We start from the raw sequence: 21,243 nt of genomic DNA, 5'->3' as shown, positions 1-21,243 counted from the left end.
TTCTCATAAAGTTTCGGTTTCAGTCATCTGACTGGAAAAGTTTAGTCTGTTAAGGTCGCGTGGGGCATGAAATATGACAAACTTTTGGACGGGCTTGCGGAAACGAACTAAGCAGCAACCAATTTTCTGCAGTTTTTGTGCATGAGTTGAATTCGTCTGTGGCATCACAGCTGCCGTACAAAGATCAAAACCGAAACAAAACAGCCTAAAAAATTGATTAAGAAATGTTTATTGTTGTCTAGCGCAATCCATGTTACTATTCGTGTTTAGTAATTTACTGTGCATCATCCTACATACATACTACTCAACTAAAATTTGATGTCCTTACTCCTTTACAAAGCCTTTGGCAGAGCCTCTACAGGTGTCTTCTATCCACATCCAAATCCAAAAGGGCTTGGCGGCGGTCGGTTCTAGTTCGGCGTGTTGGTTGCGCACAGTTGTTCCTGCGTCTGGCGCAGCGATTCAAGAGTGATATTGTGTCTACGCCTGTCGGCCTGCTCAACGAACACTTGGAGTACGCTTGAACGACTCAGCGACGTTATAACGTAAGTATCCATAGCACCGAAGTGAGCATGCTTATGGAGAGCTAGAGCGGTGTGCTGCGTGACAAATAGCGTAGAAACGTACAGCCGCGGTCAAAAATACGCGGCCCACGGCTCCGGCGCAAGGAGCGGCTGCGGGACCGCACCGCGGTGCTGCTACCTGCGTCGGGCTAAAGTCACTGGAACGGGAAAAATACCGCATTCCTTTTCTCTCGCCGCCGCAGCGCCGCGCCAACGCGTGCGCTCTCCCGATTCGTTATCCGCGGTGACGTGGTCATTTCCCGCCATAAATGATCCGCTCTCTTCTTGCGGCCGCCAACACGCAGACCGTCCGGAGCATTACGTAGCACTTTCTCTTATGGGCTGAGATAAGCGTGCACAGCATTTCTTGTAGCTAATTGACGCTTGTGCATTTGATGCCTGCAAAAGACATCGAAGGATGCTTGGGTGCTACGCTTGTGGGTACAGCAATCGGCGGGAATCGGGCAAAACGCTGTTTTCCATTCCCAGCGGAAAAAAGAAAAAACCTCAAGCGACGAGCTATATGGCTGCACAGAATCGACAGTTCATGTGCGTACATTTGGGCGCACGGTCTTTCTAAACTTCTGTCTAGACCGCTCATGAGGCAAGAAAGGCTTTCGCCTTAATAAATGCGAAGAGTGGCGGGCACACGCATCACGCTGTTCGCATGTTTTTTTTTTTTTTCGCGACAGTACGCGTGGTGCATACGCAAGCAAAAACTCAGGGAAGCAATTAGGTCTCCTTACGTGCTATAATGCGAAAGAATTTGTGCCTTCCTATGCGTTCTTTGTGATTCTTTTAAGCGGCCCAGGCCAAATTTGGAGGTCACCAACGCGTTTTCCGCAGTAGAATTAGGTTGCACACCGATTTTGGCCCAAATCGGCCGAGGTCAAATTTCAGGGGTGGGTGGGCCAAATATTGGAGTGGTCCGGGTCAAGTTTGGAGGTCACCATCGTGTTCCCCGTAGTCAAATTAGGTTTGACGTCGACTTTGGTCTAATTCGGCCAAAGTCATTTTTTGGGAGTGCGAGCCAAATTTGCAAGTGGCTCAGGCCAAATTTGGAGCTCACCATCGTGTTCGCTGTAGTGAAATTAGATTGGACATCGGTCTTGGCCCATATCAGCCATGATCAAGTTTCCCTCCTTACATATGCCTTCTAATGTACGAGTTACATATCCGTTCACAGAGCCGCGGACACATTTTCGTTCCTTGAGTCTAGAAAGGCCTCCGTCCTAATAATTGCAGCCTTTTTTCGCCCAATTAGAAAGTGAACAACGGTATGCTTCATTCATTGCTGTAAAAGCACGCACAATTCGCAAAGCCTAATTTATTCTGTGTAAAAGGCACAGCGCGTGGCCGTCGCTTCAGCGGCGCTGGACCATATATGGCGGCAGGTAGGTGGCTCCGGCGATGATTGCGGTACTTTTGCCGTTCCAGTGACTTTACGTCGGGCTAGGGAGCCTCGATGGTGCGCGCATCGAGGCACCACACGTTGGGCGCTCACTGTGAGGGTGCACGGAGTGACGACAAAGCTTCGCCATCACTCTCCCCTGAGCACGAAACACGGCTCATGAATGTCAAGTGCAGCGTTCAGCTGTTTCGCAGCTGACGGTCAGTACAAAAGAGGGCTCTGCAATGCGTGCTGCGTGTAGGGTGCCTCGATCGAGGCATCGAGGCACCCTATGCTGCGTGTGACTTTCAGCGCCTACACGAAAATCTCGTCTTCCGATGCACAGACCGGCTACGGCAGGCGCGCGTTCAGCACTTCGACTAAGCGCGTCTGCCTGGGAAGCGTCCGAGTTCGGTCCGCATTGCATACTTGCGTGCGTCTCGCGTTCTTGTACGCCGCGCTCTAGTGCCCGGTGCTTGGTTGAGCTAACCCTAATTAGTAGCTGGAGCTCGCTCCTTTAAAATCGTTAATTTAAAGCTAAAAAACATCTAAGCACGCTCCTGCTGCAACAAAATTATGAGTAACACACCACCAGAAACAAAACAGGGCTTCACCGACTTCACAGGCCGGGGTCCTGACGCGAAAATAACTTGTTCTGCCCTATTTCTTGAGCACCGTAATGCCCGTGCACCAAGGCTCACCACGCATCGGCGCGCGGGGCATACGAGAGCGAAGCAGTATCGAGGCGGCAACGGCGAACTGCGCGCATTCCCCTTCAGCACGGCTCCCAAACGACGCAAAGTGGAGACGCGCGCCTTCGTACTGACCGTCAGCCGCGAAACAGCTGAACGCTGCACTTGAGATTTATCAGCCATGTGGCGTGCTCAGGGAAGAGTAAGGGCGAAGCTTTGTCGTCACTTTGTGTACCCTTGTAACGAGCGCCGACGGAGGTAGCAGCGCCGCGGTGCGGCCCTGCAGCCACTCCTTGCACTGGAGCCCTGGGCCGCATATTTTTGATCGCGACTGTACCTGCTTTGTTTCTGCCACTGCACTTGTGCTTTTATCATTCGTTTCGCTGTCCTGCAGCACTTGAACGAATGGAGTATCTGTGACAGCCGCTATGTGCGTTAATATTTTGCGCTGCCTGGCACGGCTCGAGCGCTGTAGAGGAGCACAAATGACCCCACCACGTGGTGGGAAATGTATGGCCACAATACTGTTTCGGTTTTCTATTTCATATACTGGGAGGGCCAAAAGTGAACGGGACGTGTACGTGCATGCTCTATCTGCTGGCAATATCACACGGCTGTTTCGCGATGCAGAGTTATAAACTTCTTTTCTTCTGAAAACACGCATCCTGTAAAACTTCATTTGTGATAGTACCATGCTTATGGCGTGGCAGTTTTGTTATAGAGTATGTCTGAATTTTTTCCTATTACATAATTTCATTGCTTGTTGAAGTAGAAAAAAAAACTTGCCAGCTAGTGCATGAAAGGTGTATAGACTATATACGCTTGAATGTTTTGTCACATTGTGTAGGGTACAATATGCTTGACGAACTGTTTCAAACACTTTACTCTTATTGTGTCAGGTACAAGAACTGTTGTGGTTTCGTTGCCACTCAAAGATGGATCCGAGCAGAAGGCGCGGCCCCTACAAAAAGTACCTGTGGAATGCAGGACAACTGGTAAGTCTACACTTTTCACATGATCTTGGCTCAGTGCATTGATTCAGGCATGTATATAGGCAATGGTCGCTGCATGAAAGCAGACGGCTCATTCGTAAAAGGTGCAACTGGAGGGAATACGAGGCCAAGAAAGCTGTAACTGCCTGTAGTAGCAGTGAGTGGCACGCCTCCTTGTGTTGCTTTTGGCAAAAAGCTCTCTTGCATTTTTTGTGAAACATTTTATGTTAAACATATCTACATCTTTTGCCTGTTGCGTGAGTATTGGGTGCCTTATTGCCTTCATGTTTTTGACTAATTTGGAACAGGCGACCTTCTTTCTAATTTTAGACCTCATATAAAAGTTTACACTTTTGTTTAACTTTTTCAGCTCTTGAAACTGAAATTTTGTAGTAGTGAAAGGAAACAAATTTTTTTTATGCTGTTCTCATATGTGCACTCTTTGATTCCATATTTCTCCTAGCTTGCACTGAAATCTAAATGAGGTGCAGATGGTACTAGGTGAATGGACAAATTGATTAACATGCCTTGACTCGAACTTTTGCTCCATGTGACCAGAAACACACTTTCGCTTGAATCGCTCGAGTGTTGGAAAAGCATGATGTCCCCAAGCATATGTCTTAGTAGCGCCGGTGTTACTTTGAGCGCTCCTCGATCGCTGCTCTGCTTATATGAGGGTTGACAATGGCGCTCACCTTGTACTGGTGGCAACTGTGGAACTCTGACTCGAACTCTTTTATATTGCACTCGTCCCCACACTCATTCTGTTGATCGGTTCATATCGACTGAATTCATTGGCAGCTCTCCTACCAGGGCTCCTAGTACTAATTTCATGAAGAATGAGGAAGTGTCATCAGGGACAAAGATCTTGTTGTTGGAAAAGCAAGCCTTGGAGAGAAGCTGACTTACAGATGGCTGCAAATTGTTTATTTCTAGAGCAATGGAGATGCTAGTGGGTTCGTTTCGGCGGCAGACCCTCAAGTGCCCCCACCTCCCCTTGGGCTGCTTTTCCAAGTGCCTGCTGGCCTGTTTCTGTACTCTGAAAGGAAGTAAATTGGAAGTTTTTTGTTGAGTATCGGTCCTAGGCCAGGATGAACAAACCAAAGAGTGGCATTTTTGGGTTTTAACCGATGCCGTAATATTTTCACCAGCGGATGTTTATCAGTGTTTTTCGGTTAAAAGCTGAAAATACTGAGCCTACCGATAATCGCGTAATGATGCTGTGGCATGGGCACATTTCTAGCCATCATTGGACACCTGAGAAATGTTTCACAGCCTACCATGGGTCAAGTTGTGGAGTGCTGTTGGTGGCTAATAGCAAGCTCGATGTGCATGGCAGCTCCCACATACAGCTGCTCACTTGTGGGGAATGGCGTGTTGCATACAGGAAGCTGGGGGGCATCGGAGACACTCAACCTGTGCGAGCATCCTGGATGTGCGCGCCAACAGCTTGCCCATCACCTCAGGGTATGCTTGTCTTTCGAAGCGTAGTGCTGTCCAAGGAGAGCATTGATTTGCTTGTTCCAGAAAAGGAGTGTTTGTGGTCAGCGAAGGCCCGGCTTTTCAGGCACATTGGTAATTACGGCTCCCAGCTTGCTATGAACCCTCCAGCGACATTAGTTTTTAGAGAGTTGAACTCGGTTTGGGTGCATGTGTTGCAACTTGCTGCATGCAATGTTTTCACCACGCCCGAGCCCTGAGCTTCGCGAGGGCAAAGAAAAGGGTAACAAATTTTACACGAAACCCAAATAAACATAACTACCTTTCAGATCATTCTTGAACACAGTCTTGTTCTACATGGGCTGTGCGTCACCAGCAAAGACCATTTCCATACGCAAAAGCGTTTACAGACATCTTTCACTGCTTCCGCTGGTTCATGCAGCCCACAAAACATGTTTTACTGGGCTGTGAATGTAGAGATTGCTTGTGGAAGTTGTTTAGAAGACTTAGCATGACGAAATATGTATGCTACACGGAGCGGCATACAGACTGTGGGCCAAATTTTGGCCTTAATCTCATCCTTATACGCCATTCACGCCCCCTCGAGTGGAAAGAGATTTTTTGAGGCGGCTTTCTCCGCAGAAATATTGGGATCATTTAAATCATGAATCATGATTTACCCAAGAGTGAAGGAGCGGCTGTTTTCTCCATGTTTGTGAAAATGGTCGTAAAAGCTTTTGCTGCGTTCTTTAACAACCAGCACATTGGATTCCCCGGTATTAGCCACTGCTGTGCCGTAGTTAAAAGGCTACACATTCCCATGCTCTCTTTGTAGAGACACTTAGGTCAAATAAGGAGTTGGCTGTATTGATGACTAATTCTATTGATAAATGATATTTTTCACTGAAAACAGCCTTTATAAACTACAGAAAAAGATACACATGTTACCACTACCTACCATTTTTTTTTTCAAATTAGATGCGTAACGAGCAGCACTTTTTCTATTTATGGATATGTATCCGCCCACACTGGTTTCCATTTCATTGAAGTCATTTTATGTCACCTACGAATTGGACACACACATATTACACACAATTTTATTCTTGCAAAACATCAGAGAGCAGCATGTGAGCTGTGTGGAGAAGATGACAGTAATGAACATTTTATGCTCGTGTAAAGGACTGGATAAACTGAGGAAAAAACACTTCCCAGATTTCTTTTTGACAAACATATCTCATTCCATCCCAGCCTAATCTTAGGGCAAGATTCACTCGTCAATATCTCATGTGTCGTTTCATTCTTGAAAGAAGCAAAGCTTTTAAACAAGATATGATTTTTTAAACAACCCTTTTGATATCTCTCACCTATATACACACTAAACCTTGCATTTGGCACATGATGGCCTTAGTAGCCTAGTGCCATTAAACCCAACCCAACTGAACGCTGGTTTCCACTCCAGTTGTTGGTAGCTAATTTCAGTAAAAATGCAAGAATACATTTTGTTGCTAAGAAGAGATGCGAAGAGAGCCATGAAATACCAAGAAATTGATCTCTTCTAGCAATCGCACTTTAATCAAATTGTCCTTAGTCATGGCAGTTCAGGCATGGCACTACCTGCATATTGCAACATTGTGCAGAAAGTTTTTTATGTCCCTTCTTGATTCCTTTCATTACTTTACATTTCCTGTGGTTTGCCATTCTTTACTTTGTTATCTGCTTGTTTCAGATTGTTACAACTGGAGGAAAAGGTATAATATGCCATTGAGAGCATACTCAGATTGTTACAATTGGAGGAAAAGGTATAACGTGCCATTGAGAGCATGCTCACTAGGGTGCAACCAGAAGCGGGCTTGACTTGGCTTCAAGTAGGAGTACTTCAAGGAGTACAAGGTCATAACTGAGTTGCTGGAAATGCTCATGTGAAGTACAAACACTTATAATTTGTATTTTAGCTTCCACGGGAAACCTGTCGGCGCTGGCAAGCATCATTTGCAGCAAACTCCAGCGAGGCTTCCGGCTTCAGTGAGACTCCTGGCTCCAGCGAGACTCCTAGCCACTGCGTTAGTGGCACTTTGTCACCCTCAACATTAGACGATGGACAGGGTAGTACATCCAGTGCTGCCTCATGCAGTGATAGTGAGGAGGATGATCCAATGGACAGTTCCACTTCTGAGATTGATTCTGCAGGGTCTGGTAAATAAATCGCTTCTGGGAGCCCCGACGCTACTAAGCGTGCACTTTTTGAGGGCAGTGCTTTCAGCAATGTTGACGCATACCTCATTTAATGGTACTGTTTTTTAAGTTTAAACTAACCAGAGAGTGCTTAGACCAGATTTTGTTCATTTTTTCAGCTCTGTTGCAATCTTCCAACACACTTCCAAACTACAACATTTAAATTCTTCAAGTTGTTGTCAGGATTTCAAAGAGTCACAGAAGTGCAGACACTTTTTTTGCAAAAACTCTCAGGAATATCTCGAAGTGGACATGACAGCCTGCCCCAGCTGTGATGAGGAGTGCCATGACCATGGCAGTTTTTTTCAGATGAGGTTGACTGACACATTACGATCATTTCTTGAAAATGACTAAATATATAAGTATTTTATGAAAAGAGTGAGTTCAGCCAGTGATCACCATCTGGAAGACATTGTGGATGGCGCAATGTACCAAGGTAGTGCTGCCCACTCATCAGAATTTAACTTCTTGCTCCTCTGGTATACTGATGGTGTACAGATAATCAAGAGTTCCATAAGATGCCTTTGGCCAGTCCACTGTGTTATCCCAGAACTTCCGCCTCTCATTCGAAAAAAGTTTCAAATCCTGACTCTATTGTGGTTTGGTGTAAAACCATTGATGAACATATTCCTGAAACCTTTTCGTTTGGAGTGTCGTCACCTTGGAACTAACGGGCTCACATGGAGAACCCAGAAACAGGCAAAACTGTAACATCATATGTCTTTGCTCCTGTGTCATCAGTTGATGCTGTGGCAAGAGCGATGCTGCAATGAATTCGGCAATTTAATGGGTTTTATGGTTGCTCATTCTGCGAGCACCCAGGAAAATCTCAACTGCTGCCAAGCAAATGTCACGTACACGTTTACATCCCTGGGAAAACGTACACTCTAAGGAATGCTCATAGAATGAGGCGGCAAGCTGGACAAGCTGTCAGCAAAGGCCATCAGGTAAAAGGTGTTAAAGGCCCTACTGTTGTAAACCTCATCCCAGGTTTCGACTGCAGCACTGGCTTCGTGGTTGATTATATGCACTGTGTCCTCCTTGGGGTGGCGAGAACATTTCTCTGTCTTTGGTTTGACACTAAACATCATGGTCAGCCATGGTACATTGGGCGCCGGGTAGATGTGGTGGACAGCAAACTTCTATCGATTAAGCCACCAGATTACATAACTAGAACTCCGCGTTCCCTCAAGCATAGGTGCTACTGGAAGGCTAATGAACTGCGTGCATGGCTTCTGTTTTATTGTTTTCCTGTTCTGTCTGGCATCCTACCAGATGCTTACCTGCAGCACTTTAATCTCCTTGTTAGTGGAATCTATATATTACTGTCAGTCTGTTTCTTCCGAGCAGGTTGATGTGGCAGAAAAATCGTTATTCAAATTTGTTGATGGTGTTCAGGCCTTATATGGAGCACGCCACTGCTCCTTTAATGTACATCAGCTTTTGCATCTTGCTGAATCGGTGAGAAACTAAGGCCCACTCTGGTGCACATCAGCATTTTTTTTAGAACAGGAATGGGCAATTGCTGCGCCTTATTAAGGGAACCCGGAGCGTTGAGAAACAGCTTTCACAATTAGTTGACTTGAGCAATGCGCTGAGTGCTCTCCAGAATGAGGTAAAGGAGATGTCTGATGTTGATTTTGTGTTACGCAAGATTTGAAGTGTTCACTTCACGAAAGTGTCGTCTAATGCTGTTATTTATCATCTGAAGTAGCCAGAAGGGCTTTGATTTCTTTCTTTTCTTCAGTGGACAATGTCAGGGCTTACAGCAAAGTTACAATTGGTGCACAGACATTTCCTTCTGTGCTTTATGCAAAGCAGCCGAAGTGAAACAATTTCACAGTTTTGTATGTAGTTGGTGGGGAGTGAAACTTTGCATCAATTCAGTGCTTTGCTAAGTATGCTGGAGAACTCTATATAGTTGTAAACAGGCTGCTTGAGCACGACGACCAGTACATACACCGAGGGACAGGATTCATACTTCCTCATGTTGTTTCCACATATCCAAGTAGCCAGATTGATGTGATACCAGTTCTGCCAAAGCTGACCAATTGTGTAAAGGTGCTAGATTTTGTGTATCTCTCCAAATTCTTACGAGGCAAATTTATAACTTACAAAGGCAGAAAAATGCCTTGAACATGCTGGGAATGAGACTGGACACACCCCCCTGTCTTTCAGTGCACTGTGTAGCGGCACTATCACCATCAGCAGTGCTGCGCTGCCTCAGCTCATGACATGAGCTCGCGCTGGTTATGTGGGGCCACGTGTGGAGTAGAATAAGGACAGTTGATTCTTGGTTCCCGGCCTGTTCACTTCGTCTGCGTCGCGCTCTGTTAATTTGTAGGGGACTAAGTCCCTGTCCTTCTACAGTTTGGTGAACCCAGACTTGATGGACGCGGATAACGCCACCACGGTTGCGGCGCCCAGGCCCTAAGTCCCGGCTCATACACCAGAGGCGGAGGACATCGCCAGTGTCCACGTTCAGCTGCCGTCATTTTGGCCTCAGAATTCTGCCGTATGGTTCGCACAAGTGGAGACTGTGTTCGACCTTCGGCGCATCACTTCACAACGCGTGAAGTATCTCCACTTCGTGTCGACTCTCTCCCCTGTGGAAATGGATGAGTTTGACGACGTTTTGAAGACGCCTGACCCTTCCTCCTCATATGATCACTTCAAGGCTACGGTCCTGGCCCGGAAAACCATCTCTGAGCACAGCCACCTGGAGCAGTTGCTCAGCACTGAGGACATTGGCAACTGCCGACCATCTCAGCTCCTCCATTGCATGCGACAGCTGCTCAGCAATCACCCACAGGACTTTAACAGCCCGCTACTTTATGAGCTGTTCCTTCAGCACCTGCCTCAGGACCTCGTGGTCGTCATGGCTGCAGCAGGTGATGTTAGCTTGGATAAGCTCGCAGAGTTGGCTGACCGTGTCTCGGATTACTCTGGCCCCCCATTCTGTGGCTGCAATTATTTCACTCTCGTCGACCGCCATTCAACTCTCGAGGCTAAAATCGACCACCTCACAAGCACAACTGTCGCACTGCGAGTGTCGATTCCTCGTCGCTACCAGCGTTCCTCTCACCATGGTTGTGCCATCGTTCCAGTCATTGATCGAGCCCTGCCCGTGACAGGTTCTGCTGGTACCACCGCAAGTTCGGCGCTGCTGCCCGTCAGTGCCGGCAGCCTTGCCTATGGCTGGGAAACGCGCCTGTGAGTCACTGATGGCAACCGGTGATTCTGGCTCTACATCCAGCTGCCTACTATACGTCACCGACACGATCTCGGGATGCCGCTTCCTTGTGGACACCGGTGCACAGGTTAGCGTCGTGCCTGCCTCCCGCCTCGATCGGCAACGCGATGTGCAAGGTGTGCCTTTGCAGGCGGTCAACACCTCCCAGGACAGCGCTCAGTCACCCTCTATTTGGGCTTATGCCGCACATTCTGATGGATTTTCATTATCGCGGACGTGCGGTTTGCCATCCTTAGAGCAGACTTTCTCGTAACTCTTGGCCTGGCCAACCCCATCTTCCAAGCCGCTCTGCAGCTGCCGTCATCCACCTTTTCTGCGGTTCTAGCCGATTTTCCTGCCATTACGCGGCCCAGCAACCTTGAGCTTCCCGTCCGTCACACCGTCACGCAGCACATAGTCACTACGGGCCCTCCAGTGCTCTGCCGACCGCGTCGCCTTGCTGGCGACCGCCTCATCATAGCCCGCTGCGAATTCGACCATATGCTGCAGTTGGGCATCATTCGGCCGTCGTCCAGCAGTTGGTCTTCGGCACTGCATGCGGTGCCAAAATGTGACGCCGGTGATTGGCGCCCCTGCGGCGACTATCGTGCCCTTAACGCCCGCACTGTCTTGGGTCGATATCCTTTCCCTCATGTTCATGACTTTGCGGCCGACCTGCATGGCATGACCATATTTTCCAAGATTGACCTGGTGAAGGCCTACCATTAGATCCCGGTGGAGCCCGCAGACATCCCGAAGACTGCAATTGTAACACCGTTTGGCCTCTTCGAGTACGTCCATGTGCCCTTTGGTCTGCGGAACATTGTTCAGACATTCCAACGCTTCATCAACGAGGTCACTAGTGGCCTGCATTTTGTGTTCGCATATCTCGATGATCTGCTGGTTGCCAGTTCCTCGTCAGAAGAACACGCTGAACACCTGCGCCTGCTCTTTTCACGCCTCAAAAAGCACGGTCTCGTCGTCAATCTGGCCAAGTGCGTTTTTCGCGTCAACGCCATCGAGTTCCTTGACCATCACGTCAGAGCGCAGGGCATTCGACCTTTGGAGAGCAAGGTACACGCCATCCACGACTTTCCTCGCCCCAAATCGCATCACGAGTTACTCGGCCTCCTGAACTTCCACCGACATTTTTTGCACAGCATTGCCTGCATTATCCTGCCTCTCACCGATCTCTTAAAGTTACCGCATGGTCCTCACACTCCTCTCAAGTGGACGTCAGCTGGCGAAACCACCTTTCAAACCGCCAAGAACACCCTTGCCGACGCTACTTTGCTCATGCACCCGCTAGCTGACGTCCCGTTACGTCTCATCACCGACGCCTCTGGTGCAGCTGTAGGCACCATCCTGCAACAGCTTCAGGACGACTGCTGGTGCCCTCTGGGTTTCTTCTCCCAGAAGCTCAAGACCACAGAAACGCGCTACAGTGCTTTCGGCCGTGAGTTGCTAGCTGTCTGTCTCGCCATTCGACACTTTCTTCGCATCTTGGACGAAGCCGTTTTTTATGTGCTCACGGACCACAAGCCCTTAACTTTTGCTTTTCGTGTGGATCAAAGCTCATACACTGCATGAGAGATACGGCACCTGAGTTTTATTTCTGAATTTACGATGAATATAAGACACATCAAAGGACCCGTGAACAGTGCCGCCGATGTGCTCTCCCGTGTCGCTGCTCTTGCATCAGGTGCGCTTGGCTTTGCAGCGCTGGCTGCTGCACAGGCGTTAGTGAGCTTCAAGCCCTCCAGGCCAACCCTGGCTCTTTGCAGTGACATTCCACAGCACGCAAAGAAATGAAAATTGTACACAGAATTTTCGTACAGTACAGAAGCGTTCTCGCATTTTGCCTTCCTTGAAATGAGGCTGCTGCAGCCAAGCCGGAAACTTTGGGATGGAAGCCAAATGCCAAAGTCTCAAGAGCCACTATGGCAGCTCAAGATTTATCATGCAAAATTTAGCCCAGCACAGTACACACGAACCCATAATTAAAATGCTGAATACTGCCATACCATCATAAAATGACTTCTCAGCACATGTTGTGATGATGGCTGATTAACTGTTGACTTAGACACAAAAGCTTCTGCTCATAAGATGCTATCACAAGAATAACGGTGTCAGTTGTGAGCAATGAATGGCTGTTATTTTGATACCTATAGTGTACCTGCCTATTGATAATGTCTGGTGTAGTGCATAGGTGACAGCATTCACATTTGCTGAGCCGCTGAACTGCCGAGATGTGGCTCCTTGCATCCTTTTGCTTTTATTACTCCGATATCATGAGGCAAAAGACTTTTGACTATCAACGAGGTCAAAAGCACAGCAGCTCAGCAACTGAGGGTTACCCTAAAAGGGAATTTTGTGGGATACTTCAAAGAAGGAAAGCTAGTCAAGTGTGCAAGCTTTAGTTGTCACAGGTGGCAGCTGCTGAGCGCTTCCTTTTCTTGCTGTTATTGCACAGTGGCTTCACAAGCGGCTGCTCTGACTGAAAGAATCTGGCTTTTGTGAGAGGATCAGCTGACAAGGCACGTCATGAGTGTCACTGGAAAAAGCATCACTAGGAGCAGTAGCATCTAGAGGACTGCACTGTCTGAAATTGCCTGGGGTAGTTGGATATGTGTGACACTACTGAGCACCTCCATTTCTTGCTGTCTTAGGCATGAGCTCAAACGTAGCCGTGTGCTTTTAGTCTATCTTATATGGTTGATAATCCCCACAGCGCTCCGCTTTGCTTGACTTAAAGGGACCCAGAAAGGGGCTCTCAATAAAGGTGTCTGGGATGTTAGAAGACGGCGGTTCATAATTATCCTCCAGCAAGAATTATTTTAATGCGTTTTGTGGAAGCTGAGTTATATGCAGGCAAATTTTGAACTTCCGCGTCTTCGCACCTTTCCCTCTCCTCTTGCACGTCAAAACGGCGGCGTTCCTTCCTCGGCCCCACTCACTCGGTCCCCACCTTACCTCTGCCGGCTGCGGCGTGCGCGGAGTGGCCGCGGCCACGGTAGCGAGTAACATCTCAAAGGATTTGTCGTTGTGAACCAATAATAACCCCTGGCTGCTGACCTCATTTGCACGACGTGACATCTTATGCCAGGTTTTTGCGCGAAAGCCCGGCACCTTTCATCGCCGCGAGGTGTGAAAGCAGGAATTTTTGAAAGTGCATTGTAAATTTCCCGCTCGCTTTTGAGGTCTCGTACGCGTGGATGTTCGGTGGCCTATGCTCTACATAGTGCAAGCTTTTTAAAGCCAAGCTGAAACACCCCTTTCTGTGGCCCTTTAAGGGATGTCAACATATACAGGGAATGTATTAGCACTGTTTTAGAGTGCCGACGGAGCGAGAGCAGACAGCCCACGCACTTCAATATGGGATCTAGCATGACAAGCACTGGACCTGAGATCATTGGTGCCCATGTCACTGACCTCCCCAGCCTGCTTCTCGTAAGACACGCAGGCCGCACTCAACTCCTCGATCAACAAGAGGCGTGAGAATTAGGGCTTGTTGACAAATTGACTTTGGAGAAAGAAGTAATTTTGTGCTACGAAAGCGACGAAATTCTTCCACACACAGGCAGTTCATACCAGTATTGTCATTCTAGCCAGCGGATGAGCTCAGTACTGCTGTGTCCAAGTGCAGTAACAAAAATCTGCATTTGAGGGCAGGGTAGACCCACACAAATTATTCTGCTCTGTATACTGATAAGGAGGGCATGTACTTGTTAACGAAGAGCCCAAAGCCTTTCTGCAAACAATATTAGTTGTACTTACTATTGGCTCCTGGAGAACTCTAGTTTGGTCTAGTTGGTGCGTGATTCACAAAGAAAACTGCGCTAAATACGGGGACAAAAGAGAAACAAACACGACAGACTGGTCTTGTTTATTTTGCTTCTCTTTTGTCCACGTGTTTTGTGCTGTTTTCTTTGTGGATTGGCTCCTGTATCTCAGGTGAAGTGTGTTTTATGGCACATAGGCAGCTAAGACCAACATGAGCCGAACACAAAGTTTGGCATTTCGGATGAAGAGACATACCAACTGTGTTCTCTCTTAAATAAATGCAGGATGTGGTTTGCACTTAGCATAGAAGAATTTGGTAGCACTGATATAACAGAAATGAAAATCGAACAGCCTGGAAGCAAGCCGGTTTCCCTGTCATACTGTTTCTCCTGTAATGCATGCTGAAAAGAATAACTAAGCGATTCAAGTCATGGGCATTAATTTCCGACACCACGTTGCAGTACAGCAGCCCTCTCCGCCTTGTGAGAAAGAGAGTATAGTTATTGACTACCACTGCCTAAACAACCGCACTGTGAAAGGCAAGGGTCTGCTGCTTTGCATTGATGACCTTTGTGACCACCTGTTGTAAAAGAAGCTATTGACAGTGCTTGACATGTTGAAGGGTTATTTCCTGATACCATTTGAAAAAGGCACGCAGCCTGAGATGCCTAACCTGTACGTCTTCTCACTGCATAGTGTTCTGGTTTGTTGTAACATACGCGAAGTCTCTCGACCTGTGACGTCAACCTGTGTCTTCTGACTGCATTCTGTACTGCCGAGTTGCATAGAAATGTTACCGCTCGGGGTGGATAATTTGGCATCAATGTAAAATACAGCTTGTATTATTTTGTTGTTTGGACACTTGGTTTCATTATGACGTTAACCCTTGTTCATGTGTAACTTTGAAATTTTCTTGCACTCATCCCTTCTGTAATGCACAACTGAGACCTTAGGGTACTTAAATAAACAAATAGGAGGAGGATGAGGCATCCCACCTTCTTTTACTAAGGTTTTTGTAAATATTGAAGCTTAGATCTTTTTGGGCAGACCTTGTGTAGTTACTGTGGCTCATATTGTTGATAAATTCACAATGAGGCAATCTTTTTGATGTAACAATGCCGCATTACGACTAACTTGGGTTTGAGTTTTTTGTGAAGCGCTGCTGTGCCGCCAGTAGTGTGTTTACTCACATAGAAACACCAAAATGTGGCGGGTTGAACATGCAGTTCGTGGGATTCACTCCACAAGATTTTTGTTCATGTGTTTTTAGCTACAGGCACTGTAATATTTGCTACTAATCTCTTTCAGCGATGTTAATGCAAGAACACTTTTCTGCAGTCCCTGCTAGTAGTAGTACGAGGGCTCTTCATTAAAATCTACCTTCTAGTTCATAATGCGCCTTTACCTTGTTGAATTTAAAAGGTGTCAATTCGAAAGAAAGCGTGGAATGTCTTGTTTTTTTTTTTCAAAAGAACAGATCATTTTTGACATCCCCACCAGCAATGATGCACCTGCGTCGATAAACAAGTGTTTGTGTGCTGTCAGGGAATGAGTTTGCTGCTGGCTACAACTATGAATTGCATTAACGAACTTATTCTTAGACACAAAGTGCATGCCCTTCAGCTGTTCCTTCAGCTTTGGCAGCAGCAACAGGTCACGTGGCACTAGATCTGGACAATCTGGAATTTCAGATGGATATTTATCACCTGATAGCTGACATGACAGCGCTTGGCCGTGCTTGGCCACACGTTTGAAGACAACTTCCACATTAAAGAAGCTGCAGTTGTGAGATGTTTTGCCTCTCAGTGTATATTCCAGACATAGTGCCATATGTGGCTCACCGCTTGTCCCAAAGCTGTATAGTAGCAATTAAAAGGCATGCCCTTTTTGTCTGACGGTAAGCTCACCAATTCAGTGCGTAAATCTCCATTGGCCAGCCCCATTCTTTCCTGATGGTGTGCAAATGCCAGTGTATCGATAATGCAAGTTCTTTGTTGTTAGGGTAACAAAAAATGAACTTTTTTTTATTGAAGGAAAATGTTTCAAGCTTTCTTCCGATTGTGTAATCTTTGTATTTGTAAATTAATATGTTACAGACCAAGAGACCGAACTTTTTGAACGGTCCTTGTATATGTGTGATTATGTATGTATGGCTTGTTTTCCTTGAATGTTTTCTGTGCAAATTATTTATCTCCTGCACAAGGTGCAGTTGTTTTTCAGCTGTTTAACACGCATTTCATAATAAATTTCTTCAAGTACAGCCTGATTTACGCTGTGTTGGCACCTGTATGAGCTTCATGATGCCTGCGTATTGATTTGTTGTAAAGGATATTTGATCTGCTGCTTTGCGGTTTTGCACAGTTTCAAAATAAACATTGCAAAAATGATTTTCGGTTTAACTTTTGCTTTCTGGAAACACGTGTACGTCGCACACTTCTGAATATTAGTGTTTATTGCTTTTCAACATACATGGAAAGATTCCCTCAGCTTTTTTTACTGTGGGCAGCAGTATGCAGGTTTTGGTGTGGGCAGTTAGCACATAAAAGCTCCTTGGGCTCTGACTGGGTTTTGAACTACATTTACTCTATTGCACATCGTTGTTATTATAGTGAAGAGAAATATTTTCTTGAAAGTTCACTCTTTGCTTGAAAATGTGTGAGCGCAGATAGATGGCTGCTGCTGTAAACAAATTGTCATACTTGCATGCTTTATACACAGCGTTCAATATTTATCTGTCCAGGTTGCAGAAACCCTCTTCGGGTGCATAGACGACCACAAGGTAGCTTTGATAGCCTGTTTTTCGGTAGGTAATTTAACACGTGAACGTGCCTGCAGTTTCCAGAATTTGCGAAAAATGGCAATCAGCTGTGGCAGCACTTTTCATCGTGGCGAGCAGAGCAGCTGATTCGCCAAGCTGCATCATCTAGCCAACGGCAAGGCCCGCCTGCGCCCTATGTGGGCACTGCAGCACAGTTGGCCAGATGGCACGATCTGCAAAATTGGCTGTTTCTTTTGTTTTGACGAAAGTTGTGCCACAGCTGACTGCAGTTTTCAGCCAATTCTGGAAAATGCAGGTGTTAAAGTATAAGAAAATATAGACTAAGTCAAGTTGCCTGCAGTCAGCATTTGGGTCCAAACCGTCCAGTAGTTTGAGCAGAATTTTTCACAGCCTGGACAGAAAAACATAAGGAACACCTGGTATAATGATGTGCATGTGAAACCCGCAGTATAATTATGTCAGCATATATACATGCTTACAAGAATTATTTTGAAATATTGAAAATCCTAGCTTCTCTAAATTCGACACAATTATATATGCCAAAACTAAGCATGAAGGCCACGCTGAATGTGTCGGAAAATGAAGCTGGGCCACACGATGCCAATATTGAATATCCAGCGAATATGGTAGATAAAGGCCAAATGTATGGCTGCATAAGGTCTCTATGGCGCTCAGATATGGCCCTGATCTGGTCTTATATGTCGTGATGATGCCGAGATATGGCCCTGATTTGGTCGTATAAGGTCGCAATGTGCCGAGATATGGCCCTGATCTGGCTGTATACGGTTGTGACAACGCCAGATATGGCACTGATCTGGCCATATAAGGTCGTGACGATGCCACATATGTTCCTTATCACAGGCACTGACGCCAGGAACAAACCGTTCGCCGAAAGAGCGAATGCCAACAAACATCCTCTCCTTTCCTCCTAACCTTCTCTCTCTCTCTCGAGCCGAACAGCAGCGAGAGGCGACAAAGCCAGAGGCCACTGCAGACGCTGCGTGCAGTGATGCCAACCCTAGGGATTTATCCCTAAATGTAGAGATTTTTTCTTTGCTTTAGGGATTTAGTGTCTTTTTGTGAAATCTAGAGATTTTGAGGCCTTATATTTCGTATCTGATTATATTGCCTTTCGAACAGAAAAAAACTATGAAGAATGCTAGTTACTGCTCCTCTATTTTTGGTGTTGTGCCAAGCCGATAGATGGCGACAGTAGTTCTGCAACGCGAAATAATCGGCTGCTGCACAGATAGGAGAAACGAAACCATTAACTTTCAAACTGTTTAATCGTGCGTGTCTTCTCTGGCGCTATGAGTGACTGCTGCTCTACGAAAGAAAAAAGATGAGTTTTGACTTGTATTGTCTGGATCAACGCGCTACGTTTACACTCACCGCGTACCTTATCCGTTCAAACGTGCTGCATGCCAGATGGCAACTTCTGGACCGGGAGACGTTGAGGAAGGTGAGCCAAGCAAATAGAAAGCGAAAGCATACGACCAAAAATATTTCACAACATGGGAGGCGGATCCAAAGTACAGAGGCTGGTTGTCAGCCAGTAAAAAAGTGCCCTTGTTCTTTTCCTGCAAAGCATGCAGATCCGATTACAAAGGGGGGAAATCCGAAATCGACCCCCACCTTGCAAGCTCCAAACACAAAAAAGCGCTGCGAGCTTGCAATCGACCCGCGCGCTGACATCCATGCCTTCAATAAGTGGGCAAACTCAAGTAGACAAATCTGTCAAAGAGGCTGAAATAAGACGCGGCGTTTATCACGGAACACAATCTATCCTTTAATGCCATGGGGCATTTAGTTCATGTTGTCAAAGCGTCGTGTGACAACTCGCAGATTGCAAAGAACTTAAGTTGCCGCCGGACAAAGTGCGCTGTCATCATAAAGAATGTGCTTGGCGAGGAGAGTCGCGATGAGCTCTGTGAGCTTTTGCGCAAACAGCAGTTCTCCCTTCTAGTCGACGAATCCACTGACAAGGCAACGGTGAAGCATATCTGTCCCTCGTCGCCCGAGTAATGAACGTCGACGGCGGCATAATGGATGCGTTTTTGGACTTAGTACCACTCAGTGATGCGACTGCCAGCTCTCTCAACACTAGCCTGAATGCAGTGTTCAGTGCTGCGTAAATTCCGCACGACAAAAATTTGATCGGTATTGCGGCCGACGGAGCGAACGTGATGATGGGTGCACATCATTCCGTCGCGTCGCTGCTACAGGCAGAAATTCTAGGCCTCTTCATTCTCAAGTGCGTTTGTCATTCTATCCATCTATGCGCCTCGTATGCATGTAAAACACTTCCGAGAGGAGTTGAGGATCTGGCACGCGATGTTTTCAACTACTTTTTGTCGCCGAAGTAGACATCTGCCTTCCAACAATTCCAGAAGCTTGCAGAGGTGAAACCACACAAGCTGTTGCGCCCAAGAAAAACAAGGTGGCTGTCCCTACAAGTTGTTGTGACACGATTACTTGAGCAGATGCCTGCCCTGATTTTGTTTTTCAAAAAAGCTGCCACTGACGACCGCCTGCTTGCTGCAGAAGCCATTCTGGAAAAACTGATTGACCCGTCAACGAAACTCTACCTCGAGTTTCTTGAGTATGTCCTGCCTTTTTTCACTAACCTAAATAAGGAAATGCAGTCGGAAGAAACTAGAATCCACTTGCTCCATGAAAAAGTTTCGGCCATGCCGAAATGCATACTTGAATGCTACATCAAGGGGGACTACTTGTAAGCCACAGCGTTGTCCGATGTGCGGTACAAAGACCCAGCCAAGTTCCTGTCATTGGAAGAAATTTACCTCGGATCAAAGCCAACTGCCGCACTAGCCGGTAACACGCACGGCTTAAACGATAATCAGGTTCACAACTTTCGGCTGCGGTGTTTAAGAGTTTTTTTTATTAAAGCAGCTCATCAGATCTACCTGCGGTTCCCCCTAAAAAGTGAACAGATGAAAAACCTTCCGAGTCATAGACCCGAAAGTTGTCCTGGGAAAGACAGTGCCATCAATCGCGTCGCTTGCGGTCTCCTTTCCTCTGATAGTGAAAGAAAACGAAGTGAATGAACTGGACAAGGAATGACGACTTCTCCGCAGCATGGAGTTGAGCGACTACGCTGACTTATTGACTGCGAGCCAGTTCTGGCACAAAGTGTCTCAAATGAAAAAAAGGAGACGGTTCACAAGAGTACCCCCTGCTGTCAAGTTTTATGAACAACGTTCTGTACGTGCCTGCCACACTCCAGCGCCGCTGTCGAACGCGTGTTTTCGCAAGTCAACTTGCTGAAAACAAAGCAGAGAAACAGATTGTCAACAGAAGCGTTGTGCGGTTTGCTGCACACAAAAAGAGCCTTGATGGACAGCTGCCTTTACAAGTTCAAGATCACTCCTCATTTGAAGAGGATGAACAAAGATATGTACGATGATTAAGACTTTAAGATTGTGTGCGCGTCTAATTCCTTGTTTGTGTGCCATATAATAATTCTAGAGAGTTAAGAAAGATATATCTTAAAAGCGTCAGCATTGCCACTGCACGCGCGTTTACGTTATTTCAGAATACAATAGAGAGTTATAGCATATAGTTACCGTGTTTACGTTACCGTGTTTAAGTTACCGGACGCCGGATTTTCCGGTTAGCGCGGCGTACGCCAGAAGACGTTTTAGCGTACCGTCTCTCCCGTAACAAGTTACCGTAGGGCTGAAACGAGTGATGATGATGGCAGATGCCCAGATTTTAATGATAAAAAAAAACGGATGCATTGCAATCATTTCTATGGAGTGAAATGCTACACTTTAGTAATCTTTTTCTCTGCATATAAAGACGTACCGACTACACTTCAGCTAACAGCCGCCTCAGCGGCTTTTCAAATGTGCCCGTGAAGCTAGACACCTTTGCCTACCCTGGCCAGTAGACAATTTCACTACGTAGACCTCAGTAAGCTTGCATACACAGCGCACGTTGCGTTGCGAGCGCTGTAAAAAAAAACACAACTACGACACCTGTTCGCCGTGCCGCAACGGATGTGAATACTGTGGCGCCATCTAGTGGCAGTAAGTTAAAGCGCGCCAACACCGGGCCGGAGAAACTTCTTTATTTTCTGAAATTATTATTTTCTGAAATATAGCAAGAGAATTACCA

The 21,243-nt window shown here is 46.6% G+C and overlaps 1 protein-coding gene, 1 long non-coding RNA gene and 1 pseudogene across 3 annotated transcripts in view; all 3 read left to right on the top strand.

Annotated features, from left to right (window-relative positions):
- LOC144115101 (uncharacterized) overlaps window positions 1-21,243 on the top strand; it is a 68,987-nt gene that overhangs the window by 21,025 nt on the left and 26,719 nt on the right. The window lies entirely within an intron of this gene.
- Window positions 3,600-7,168, top strand: LOC144115106 (uncharacterized). The gene is made up of 3 exons (XR_013311244.1): window positions 3,600-3,640; window positions 5,025-5,104; window positions 7,030-7,168. It is a non-coding gene; the product is annotated as an uncharacterized LOC144115106 (long non-coding RNA).
- LOC144115100 (uncharacterized) lies at window positions 7,285-16,711 on the top strand (annotated as a pseudogene).

Source organism: Amblyomma americanum, chromosome 1 (assembly GCF_052857255.1).
Source record: "Amblyomma americanum isolate KBUSLIRL-KWMA chromosome 1, ASM5285725v1, whole genome shotgun sequence".
In the NCBI taxonomy this organism is placed as follows: domain Eukaryota; kingdom Metazoa; phylum Arthropoda; class Arachnida; order Ixodida; family Ixodidae; genus Amblyomma; species Amblyomma americanum.
This window is presented reverse-complemented; position numbering and strand designations above follow the sequence as displayed.